Here is a 12404-nt window from a genome sequence, read left to right on the forward strand (position 1 = left end):
CATATCTTACGAGTTTTGGCTCTGTCATATTTAAATAGCAATTTCAATTACCACGTCTGCTTTTTCACTTTCTCAGCGTCGCGTATGTAGCCAGCCAAAACTCAAATGGAATACTAATTCCCTTAGTATTTCCATTTCCGATGCCTTACAGGGAAACCTGTCAATCAGGGTCAAAGGTGGGATTATGCTATGGGGCGTGTTTGTCTTGGGAAGTGACATCACTCACAGTCTATCAGGATCAATAATTAGCACTGCACTTTATTCATCTATAATCTCACACTGGACTGTCAACATATTCTCCTCAATATACTACTTCATATATATATATATATATATATATTTCATATACTCCTACTTATTGTATTGTATATTGTGTGTATTGTTTACTGTACATTGTATATAATTATTGTGTTGTGTAAGTATGTGTACATTTGATTTGTAAATTGTTTTGTGTAAGTATGTTGTTTATTGTAATTGGTATATGTCGCGTCACTGTCATGACTGCTATGTTGCTCAGAACTGCACACAATAATTTCACCTACTGTTGCACTTGTGTACATGGTAGTGTGACAATAAAGTGATTTGATTTGATAAACCAGCGTCTGTTCAGGGCATCACCTCTTGACCGTCGACTGTGAGAGACGTCACTTCCCAAGACAAACACGCCCCATAGCATAATCCCACCCTTGACCCTGATTGACAGGTTTCTGTGTAAGGCATCGGAAATGGAAATACTAAGGGAATTAGTATTCCATTTGAGTATTAGAAAATCAGTTATTTTGAATTCTTATAATAAAGGTGGCTTAAATTTCATTGATTTTGATTCTCTTAACAATACCTTGAAAATGAATTGGCTTAAACGTTTCCTTCACAATCAATCTTCTATTTGGAGTATAATCCCAAGATATATTTTTTCTCAATTAGGAGGTATACATTTTCTTTTAATGTGCAATTATTCAATTAGTAAACTTCCTGTCAAACTTTCCAATTATCATCAGCAGATGCTTATGGCTTGGAAACTTATTTACAAGCATAATTTCTCGCCACACAATTTTTTAATTTGGAACAACTGTAATATTCTTCATAAGAGGAAATCTTTATTTCTTGAAAACTGGTTCAATAATGGGGTGATATTAGTAAACCAGCTATTTGATAGTGAAGGTAATTTATTTAATTATTCGATTTTGTTTCAGGATACCAATTCCCAGTATCTAGTAAAGAATTGAATATAGTTTTCAAGGCCATCTCTTTGGAAATCTGTATGCTGTTTAGAAACAATAATAGTGCTACAGTGACTTCTGTTTCTCCCCTAGCCCTGAATCTACTGTGGTTGGTTCTGTTTGTTTTTCAATACATAAATCCAATTATAAAATTAGGTCATTATTTTTGGACCCTGTTACTTCAATTCCTTCCTCCATTTCTTATTGGAATAACCTTTTGATGATATTAAATGGTCATATGTTTGGTCACTTCCTCAGAAATTCTTTCTAACTAATAAAGTTAAAGAAATATCCTATAAAATTATTCATAGATTTTATCCAGTTAAATACTTTTTTAAAGAAATTTAGAAATGATATTGATACTTCCTGCTCTTTTTGTGAAGCCTCCTCTGAAACTGTTGATCATTTGTTTTGGGAATGTCTTTTTACTCGGTCTTTCTGGAACAATATTGATGCTCTGATTGTCCAAAAGGTTTTATGTAACTTTTCTTTATCATATAGACACATTCTTTTTGGATTTTATGTTAAAGACAAGAATCTAATTAATGCATGTTTTTGTATAAACCTTCTTTTATATATTGGAAAGTTTCATATCCATAAATGTAAATATATGAAAAGTAAACCCCACTTTAGCTTTTTCAAAGAAGAACTGAAGATGTATTTAAATACAATTTCAACTTCTGTTAACAAGAAAGCAATGAAAACATCCAGTATTAGTGCCATGTTTAATATTCTCTCTTAATGTTTTTTTCTTTTGTGCCCTCTTCTTTTTTTTTCTTTCTTCTCTTACTCTCTTTTCTTTTTAGACTATTATTGAATATATTTAAATTTCTTTCACATTTCCTCTCTTAATGTATTCTGAACCATAATTTCTCTTTTGTTTTGAAAGATTGTTTATATTTCTTGTATGTATCATCTTGTTCTGTTTGTTAATATTGCAATAAAAAAAAAAAAATAGTATTCCATTTGAGTTTTGGCTGGCTACATACGCGACGCTGAGAAAGTGAAAAAGCAGACGTGGTAATTGAAATTGCTATTTAAATATGACAGAGCCAAAACTCGTAAGATATGGGAAACACAGTTGCAAACGGACTTTGCTTTTCCATTTGAAATTTGGCAGTCACTGTGCGTTCGCTTAAACGAAAATGCAAACGGTAATGCGCGATTTGCAACTGCGTTTGGATTATGTCACATTTTATGCGTCCACAAATTGAAAACGCAATTGCAAATACAATTTGCAATTCCTTTTGAATAATGTCCGGAATATCATTCCATAGTCTTGGCTGATTAACGAACACAACATGGTGTCAGAAGCGGATAGAACAGTCTCCAACGAGCGATAAACTGTTGAATAAGCCCAGAAGCACCGCTGGAGGAGAAACGCTACAGTAGGACCGTGAGAAATAAAAAAATTAAAAAAGGAAATAAAGAAAGACTCCAAGCGGATCAGCACACGCTTAACCACCGCATCGTAAGTTAAGAGCAGGGGAGGGGTACGGTCGCCAGGCAACCGGGGTGCAGGCAGAGAGGCCTACATAAGCGTATGATTTATAAAAGTTGAATAAAGTGCTCAAGTTTGAAAGAGCTTTAAGAAGAAAATAGGAATTATCAACTAATAAAAATCTACAAAGCAAATGGAGGAATTACCAGCACCCACAACTTCATATCAAATCAGACCTCCTGATCCATTCGATTTTACAAAGCCAAACGACTTTGAAAGATGGATCAGACCATTTGAAAGGTTCAGAGTTGCAAGTAACCTAGCCCAAGCATCAGATTTGCACAAAGTTAACACACTGATTTATTGCATGGGAGACAAAGCTGATGACATTTTGTGCGGATTAGCCATGACTACAGAAGAGCGTGGAAATTATGAAACTGTGCAGAATAAATTCAAGGAATACTTCACTGGCAAAATAAATGTGATCTATGAGAGAGCAAACTTTAACTCCAGGAAACAAGAGCCAGATGAACCAGTTAATGATTTTATCACTGCGCTGTATTCATTGTCGAAACGCTGTGCTTTTGGAACTCTGAGAGATGAACTTATTAGAGACAGAATTGTCGTCGGATTAAAAGATATCAAACTGTCAGAGCACCTTCAATTACATGCAAACCTAACTCTGGACAAAGCCATAACAATGGCCAGGCAAAGCGAAGCAGTGAGAAAACAGCAGGCTGAACTTAGGCAGGAAGAAGACGAAGACCTAAAGGTAGATGCTGTATACAAAGAGATGTACAGGCAGGATTCAACCAAAAAGCCAAAGTCAGGAAAAGGTGGGAATTGGCTGAATTTTCAGAAAAAACATAAAGAGAAACCAAAGATATCAAGTTGCATGAGATCTGGAAAATCCTCATATCATGTAAAAGATCTCTGCCCAGCCAAAGAAGCTGTCTGTCATCAGTGCCATAGGACAGGGCACTATAAGAGCCATTGCCATTCAAAAACTGTGCTTCATGAGGTTAAAGAAGGACTGTGATTCAGATGAAGAGCAAGCATTCCTCGGAGCTGTAGATTCAAACACTAAAGGCTGGTACACAACCGTTCACATCTTGGAGCGACCGGTGAAAATGAAAATGGACACTGGGGCAGACGTCACAGCAATACCTGAATCCATCTTTGGTCTGCTGGCCTCAAATAAAAACACAGGCCTTAAGAAAATGCGCAAAGTGCTGATGGGACCAGGAAAGAATGTCTCGGACGTGAAAGGAGTATTTTCTACCACCATCTCGAAAAATGAGAAAAATATAGAGGAAAACATCTATGTGGTCAAAAATGTCTTCACATCACTTCTGGGCAGACATACCATTGAAAAGCTTAACCTTATTACAAGACTGGATAACATCACAGAATGCAAGTGGCAAGAGAAATATCCAGAACTTTTCACAGGCTTAGGTGAGCTGAAAGAGGAATACTGTATTAAGTTACAGCCCAATGCAACACCTCTTTCTGTAAATGTAGCCAGACGGATCCCAGTGCCCTTAATGGAGAAGGTTAAAAGAGGAGTTATCCAGGATGGTGAAGCAGGACATCATCAAAAAAGTCAAAGGACCTAGTGACTGGTGTTCTGGTATGGTTCCGGTTCTTAAGCCTGATGACCGAGTAAGAATTTGTGTTGACCTGACTAAACTAAACAGTACGGTTAGACGAGAGAAGTTTATTTTGCCCTCAGTAGACCACACACTAGGACAGTTAGGGGGAGCAAAAATCTTCACCAAATTAGATGCCAATTCAGGATTTTGGCAGATCCGTTTGGCTGACGAGTCTCAACAATTGACTACATTCATTACGCCATTTGGGCGCTACTCTTTTAAGAGACTTCCATTTGGGATTTCCAGTGCTCCAGAGCTGTTTCAAATGAGAATGTTTCAGATTTTGGAGGGACTGGATGGAGTAACATGCCACATGGATGACATCCTCATATATGGAAGATCTCCAGAGGAACATGACATCAGACTCGACACAGTATTAAAGAGGGTGCAGAAAGCTGGCCTGACGCTTAACAGAAAGAAGTGTGAATTTGCAAAGACTGAAGTCAAGTTCCTAGGCCATAAGCTATCCTCAGCTGGATTACAGCCCGACCCAGACAAACTGGCTGCGGTTCAAAATATGCGCGAGCCTAACAACGTGTCTGAGGTACGCAGCTTTCTTGGAATGATGAACCAATTGGGGAAGTTCATACCAGACATGGCCGAGAAAACAAAGCCTTTGCGAGACCTCCTTTCACAAAGAAGTCTGTGGTCCTGGGACGCACCACAGCAGGAGTCATTCGCATTGCTGAAAAAAGAGCTAACCACAATGCCAACTTTAGCACTCTTTGATCCAAGCAAGGAAACTAAAGTCGCAGCAGACGCATCGTCCTTTGGTCTGGGAGGAGTGATTTTTCAGAAGTCCAGTGATGCATGGAAACCCATTGCATACGCATCTAGAGCATTAACTCCAAATGAGCAGAGATATGCTCAGATAGAGAAGGAGGCTCTAGCTCTTGTTTGGACATGCGAGCATTTCAGCTGCTATCTCATTGGGAAGCTCATATGGTCTCGAGACAGACCATAAGCCACTTCTGAGTTTACTGAGCACAAAACATCTGGATGACTTACCACCAAGGTTGCAAAGGTTCAGAATGAGACTTATGAGATATTCCTACGAGATTAGCCATGTTCCAGGAAAACAGTTCACAACTCCAGACACACTGTCAAGAATGCCCAGTATGAGCGATATAACGGTTGATGACTCAACTCTCATGGAAGACACAAATATTTACCTTGCCCAAATAGGCAAAAGCTTCCCTGCCTCAAAGAGCCGCCTAGACAACATTCGACAGGAGTTAAAGAAAGACCCTGTATGCAGCCAAGTAATGAGGCTCCATGAGCATGGATGGCCGAGAACTGTGCAGGCTAGTGAAAAACTCAGACCTTACTGGCTGGAAAGAGACATGATTTCCATCCTCGACGGACTGCTTCTACATGGGACAAGGTTGATAATCCCTGCCTCACTCCAAAGTTCAGTTCTCCTTCAGATTCATCAGGCACACCAGGGAATAGAAAAATGTCGTCAAAGGGCAAGACAGTCTGTGTGGTGGCCCGGTCTGAGTTCACAATTGCGAACTATGGTGCAACAATGTGATGAGTGTAGAAAGGCTTCCATGACAGTTGTAGAACCGCTACAACCTACAGACTTTCCACCATATCCATGGCAGAGAGCGGCTACAGACCTGTTTGAACTAAAGGGACAAAAGTACCTTTTGACTGTTGATTACTATTCAAGAGATGTCGATGTAATCAAATTGGCATCAACTTCTTCGGCAACCATAATAGAACATCTTAAAGCAGTGTTTGCACGGAATGGGGTGGCTGAGATGCTAATATCTGACAATGGGCCACAGTATAGCAGCGCTGACTTCTGGGAGTTTTCGAGGGAATATGACTTTAAGCACATAACAAGCAGCCCACGGTATCCACAAGGGAATGGTGAAGCCGAACGAGCGGTGCAAACTGTCAAAAAACTCCTGGGGAAAACGTCAGATCCGTTCAAAGCCTTGCTTGCATACCGCTCTACACCACTAGCAAATGGCTATAGTCCAGCGGAATTGTCAATGGGCAGAAGACTGAGAACAGGCTTACCAACTCTGCCGTCTCTTCTCACACCTAAACTTCCAGATGTTGACAAACTGAAACAGTTTGAATCCAGCTTACGTGTTCGAACAAGAAATTCGTACAATAAGAGACATAGAGCAAGATCTTTGTCACCACTGAAACCCGGACAGACAGTTTGGATTAAGGACCAAGTTGTCACTGCGAAAGTGATCCGACAGCAGGCCCCAAGGTCGTTTGTTTTGAAAACCTCACATGGAAATATTCGACGTAACAGACGGGTGTTGGTGCGACTCCACCACCCTGAAAAAGGAAAAGAACACACAGTTGATTTGCCAGACTTTTGTGAGGATGATCATGTACCTGACTGTCAAGCAGCAACAGTTCCTCAACCAGCTCCAAGTCCGCAGCCTGCCATACCTACCCGACTGGGGACTTACACAATGGTCGGGACGTTTGTCTGTCCCACCAAGACGAATGAACCTTTAGTTGATGGCCGGTGATCACAGAGGCAGAATAATCCTCTCACTGTGCCAGGAGTGCTCAGGTAGTCCACCCTGACCTCTGCTAAAAAAATAAATAAAAAAAAAAGAGGTGAACACAATGCTATTGTAATAAAATTGAGGAAAAGTATTGTAAAAAAAAAAATAAATAATAAATATTTAAAGCAAGAAAAAATGTTTTATAATAATTAAATAATCTTCTTTCATGTGATAATAGAAGTATGGCACAATATTGGTTTAAATGGTTAGAGTATGTTTATTATGCCAGAACAGTAATATTCTTGGGTTCGCCAAGTTCATTGTTCGGAGGATGGGAGATGTAGTGATATCAGATGGGTGAGATCGCTACTGAGTGAGCCACGCCCCAAGCAGGGGGTTTGTACTCTGCGAGTGTTCAATAAAGTTCAGTTATGTACCTGCTTGGCTGTGTGATCGCTGTCTTGGCTGATTAACGAACACAACACTGATGTTCAAGATGAAGAATTCCTTAATGTTCAAGAATTGGTTATAATCGAAATATGTATGTGTGTTTATCAGAAATAGCCTATTTTATAACCAATACTAATAATATTACCAATGCACCTAAATACAGTGAAACCGTGGTAATTTTTGTGACGTTATCATACCGTTACACCCCTATATATAGACAATATGCCCTATAGGCAGGAAAGATGGTGACAGGTCCACCTGCACTTGACCCACGTGTGCGCAGCCCCTTGATGACAGCCTTCCCTGCTTTCTTCACAGCCATTGGATACAATTATTTTATTGACATTTTAGATTTGTTTCCAGTGAGATATTGAGTTTATATAGTGACATTGCTGTTGTAAACATTACTGTTGCTACTCTAGAATCAACATTCTTTAAAAATAATAATATATGTTTAGCCATTATTTAGTAAAAAATAAATACTATTAAGATTATTCGTTTTTTGTTTCCAGGTTGGCAATGAGCACGTACAAGCACTCCGCACAGTTCTACTCCATGCCATGTCACAGGCAAGCCTCAGTCTGCTCCATGCCATGTCACAGGCCCGCTTCTGCTCCACAGCCCAGGCCCGCCTCTGCTCCACGGCCAAGACCCGTCTCTGCTCCACGGCCAAGACCCGTCTCTGCTCTATGGTCCAGACCCTTCTCATGCTCCACGCCTTGTCTCGTCAGGCCATGCTCCATGCCTCCAAGTAGAGAAATGCCCAATTTTTTTTTTTTTTTGCTTTTTTATTTGTAATACTATCCAAAGTAGTACCATATTGTTTAATTTCATTTATAAATTGTTCAAAATCATTGTACAGTTCAATTTGTATCATCATTCCAAATATTCTAGAAACAAAGTTAGAGACATCAATCCAAAATATCCTTGAGTATACACTGAAAAAAGAGACGTGTTACTGATTCTTTAGCAATACCACAAAAATCACAGTTTTCAATATTCAAATTAATGAACAGGGTAGATTCTGTGAAATATTTTTAAGGAAATCTCTCAAATTGTATTTGTCCAGGTTTTTTCCAATTTTTGTTTTCATATTTAGAAGACCAAAACATTGTTGAACTTGACACAAAATTCCTCTTCAATACGTTTCTAATATATTTTTTTACTGAATTTGTCTTTTTCAACATTAATATCACCAATAAAGTTTGTGTCACTTCATGTAATAGGAAGTTGGTCTACATCAACAGTAGAATATCCTGAATTCCGTAATAATGCAACAACGTTACTTGGGATTGCATCAAAGATAATAGCATACTATTTTGGTTTTACAGGAATCCTAAATTTTTTGAGGAATTCTGAATATGTTAAAGCAGGTCTTGTCCATTAAGCAACTGACTTACAGTGATTACTCTATTGTCATACATGCCTGATTGAAGAAAGATGTTTTTCTTATACAAGCTATCCTTATTATTCCATACAAAATACTGATGTGGTGAGAAGTTGTGCTTATAGACTTACTGCCAAGCCTGCAGTGCCTGCTTGTGGAAATTTGCGAGTTTAAATAGAAAAATTAAATTTTTAAAGAAAACAAATGCCAACCAAAGCAATAAATATACATTTGTGGAAAATATTCCATATTCTATCTTTGTTATAGATATATTCAATTATCCATTTTATTTTAAAAACAGTATTTAAGTCTATAAAATGTCACACCTCAAGGCCCCCACATTGCTTGTTATTATTTATAATATATTCTCGTTAGTAGTGTTGTTTTTTCCTCCATATAAAATCGTATAGAATCATATCCAATTCCTCGACCACATGTTCTGGAACTTCCATTGACATTGATACATAGACAGACCTAGAAATTTCTTCTGCTTTGGAAATTAAAACACGGCCAAATAGGGACAAATCTCTCATCAACCACATATTAAATCTGTTTTTAATTCTCTCAACAATAGGCTTAAAATATAATGTGTTTCTTTGATTAATATCTTTACAAACCTCTATACTAAGATATGTAACAGTGTCTTTAATTGTTATTCCACTAATTTCTTTCAAAGAGAAAATAAGATGGACTTGTTCTTATTCATCTTTAATCCAGAGACCTCAGAAAATTCATCTATACATCTAATAACTTTCTCTACTTTGTGGTTTTTAACGAAAAGGGTGGTATCATCCGCAAATTGGCTAAGTTTAATATATTTGCCAAACACTGAGATTCCCTGAATACTCACTTTTTTCTATGAGTTGCCATCACTTGTGTAACTAATAAAAAAAGAAAAGGTGATATAGGGCATTCTTGCACTTATCCCACGGCTCATATCAAATCTCTGACAGGTACTGTGAGACAACTGGACTGAACTATTGCATCCATTATAAAGTGTTTTAATGGCTTTCTGAAAAAACAACCAAAACCAAAAACATCAATGACCGTAAAAATAAAAGAATGTTCAATGGTATCAAACGCATTATAAATCTCAATATAAAGCCATCATCTGAAATAAGATGTCTGTAGTCAATTAAATCTCAAATTAATCTAATATTATTTCCAATATAACGTCCTTTCATAAAGCCTGATTGTTCTTCATCAATTATTGAATTTAAACCTTTTAAAAAAAAAAGTATTTTTGCAAAATACTGTTCAACTCTTATCTCTCAGAAAGGTCCTTTGAGGTAGCATGGAGAGGGGAAGTATCCAAGCCACACAAGTTACTTACTGGGGTACCTCAGGGATCAGTGCTTGGGCCACTTCTCTTCTCCATATACACAACATCACTGGGACCCATCATCCAGTCACATGGTTTCTCTTACCACTGCTACGCTGATGACACGCAACTCTACTTGTCTTTCCAGCCCAACGACACCATAGTGACCGTTCGAATCGCTGCCTGTCTGGCAGACATCTCGGCCTGGATGAAGGAACACCACCTTCAACTCAACCCTGCCAAGACCGAACTCCTTGTCTTTCCAGCCAACCCTGCTGTTGAACAAAACATCACCGTGCAGCTGGGTCCAACTACAGTTTCGCCTTCCAAAACGGTCAGAAATCTAGGGGTAACCATTGATGATGAGCTAAATTTCACAGACCACATTTCAAAACTACAAGATCTTGTAGATTTACACTCTACAATATCAGGAAGATAAGACCCTTCCTCTCTGTACATGCCACACAACTGCTCGTTCAGTCCCTTGTCATAACTAGACTGGACTACTGTAACGCTCTCATTGCAGGCCTTCCTGCATGTGCTATTAGACCTCTCCAAATGATCCAGAATGCAGCAGCACGTCTGGTCTTTAATGAACCTAAGAGAGCACATGTTACACCACTCTTTGTCTCTCTCCACTGGCTGCCGGTTCATGCCTGTTTTAAATTCAAGGCCCTGATGCTGGCATATAAAACCGTCACTGGGTCTGCTCCAGCATACCTTAAAACATTTATGCAGAGCTACGTTCCCACCAGAAGCCTGCGGTCGGCTAAGGAACGTCGCCTTGTCGTACCAAAACAAAGAGGCACCAAAACACTTTCCCGGACTTTCAGTTTCATCATACCACGGTGGTGGAATGACCTTCCCAACTCAATCCGGGAAGCTAACTCACTCTCTATCTTCAAAAAACGGCTAAAAACACATCTTTTCCAAAAGCACTTAACCGGTCAATAAAAAAAATAAAAAAAAAAAAAATAATAATTATATATATTTACATTTCTTGTTGCACTTAAATCTGTTTTGTATACTATTATGATGATAGTGAAACTTTGTAATATGGCACTTTTTGTACCACTGTCTCCCTAAGATGATTCGCTGATGTTCTTCCTCTTTTGTAAGTCGCTTTGGATAAAAGCGTCTGCCAAATGAATAAATGTAAATGTAAATGCAAATGTTAAAGAAAAATGTTGGCGTCATTGTTTAACAAACTGGTTGGTCTCCAATTTTCTAAGTTTAACTTATCTTTGTTAGGTTTTGGTATAAGTGTAATTACTCGGTGAGACAGAAGTTCTCCCAAATCACGACAGTAAGTAAAAAGAGTGCAAGATCATTATAGAAGGTTTTATAATACTCCCCAGTCAATGCGTAATTTCCGGGATACTTATTGTCTTTAAGATGGTTTATACAATAAATGACTTCCAGAATGTTTAAACCTTTATCACATGAATTTCTGAAATCAATGTTAATTTTATTAATATTGTCTGATAAATTCTTAAGAAAATTATCCGTATTTGGGGATTGGCTACCACAGTTATACAAGTTGCAAATTTAGATAAATCTTTAGGATTTTCATTAGGAATACTGTTTATTATTAATTTGTTTACAGAGGCTATGTCCTGTTTTTTTTTTTTTTTAAACTGAAAAAGTATTTGGTGTTTTTTTTCACCTGCTTCCATCCATTTTCATCTTGACCTAACAAAGGCACATCTGGCTTTCTCTTCATAAATATTATCCAGATGATTCTGCAATGTTATAAGCTTTAATACATCATTATTCAACATATTTTGATTATTCCTGCATGCAATGGACATTATTTAGTTAATTATCTTGTTTTCATTTTCTTTTGTCTTTCTAGACATTAATTTTATGTAGGAAATACCTTATTTCAAATTTTGTTAGCTCCCAAAATCTGAAATTACCCCTACATTTGTAACATAGATACCCGTTGCCAGTATTTGTCAATTATGGTCTTAATTTTACTGTAGAATTCATTATGTCTAAACAAACTTTCCAATAACCTCTGTTAACTCTACTTTGACTACTTTAAATAATAATCTCAATAGATATGCCTTTGTGATCAGTTAAGCTGGAATGCAGGATTCATTCGGATTTTTTCTTCGGAGCCGAGCGGTTGTGTATCAGCGAGCTAAATCCACTGCTGTTCTAATTCACCTCTAAAGAAGCATTTGCTGTTGGAAATATGGTGCATTCCAGCGACTTTCACTCCATCTGCACTTAGTGCAGAGCAACGCCTCTGGGCGCTTCTACAGTGCTAAAAGAGTGTATTTCTACTCTAAAGAGTATATTTCCTCTATTAGAGCAAACACATTGACGTTAACGTCTTTTTAAAGATGCCTTTCTGTCTCTGTGTAGTTCCTAGGTGCGGTTGTTACCTCTCCACCTCTGAGGTGTCTGAGGTCGACGCGGAGCTGACCGGCACTTGTGCCCGG

Source organism: Xyrauchen texanus, chromosome 6 (assembly GCF_025860055.1).
Source record: "Xyrauchen texanus isolate HMW12.3.18 chromosome 6, RBS_HiC_50CHRs, whole genome shotgun sequence".
Lineage (NCBI taxonomy): Eukaryota > Metazoa > Chordata > Actinopteri > Cypriniformes > Catostomidae > Xyrauchen > Xyrauchen texanus.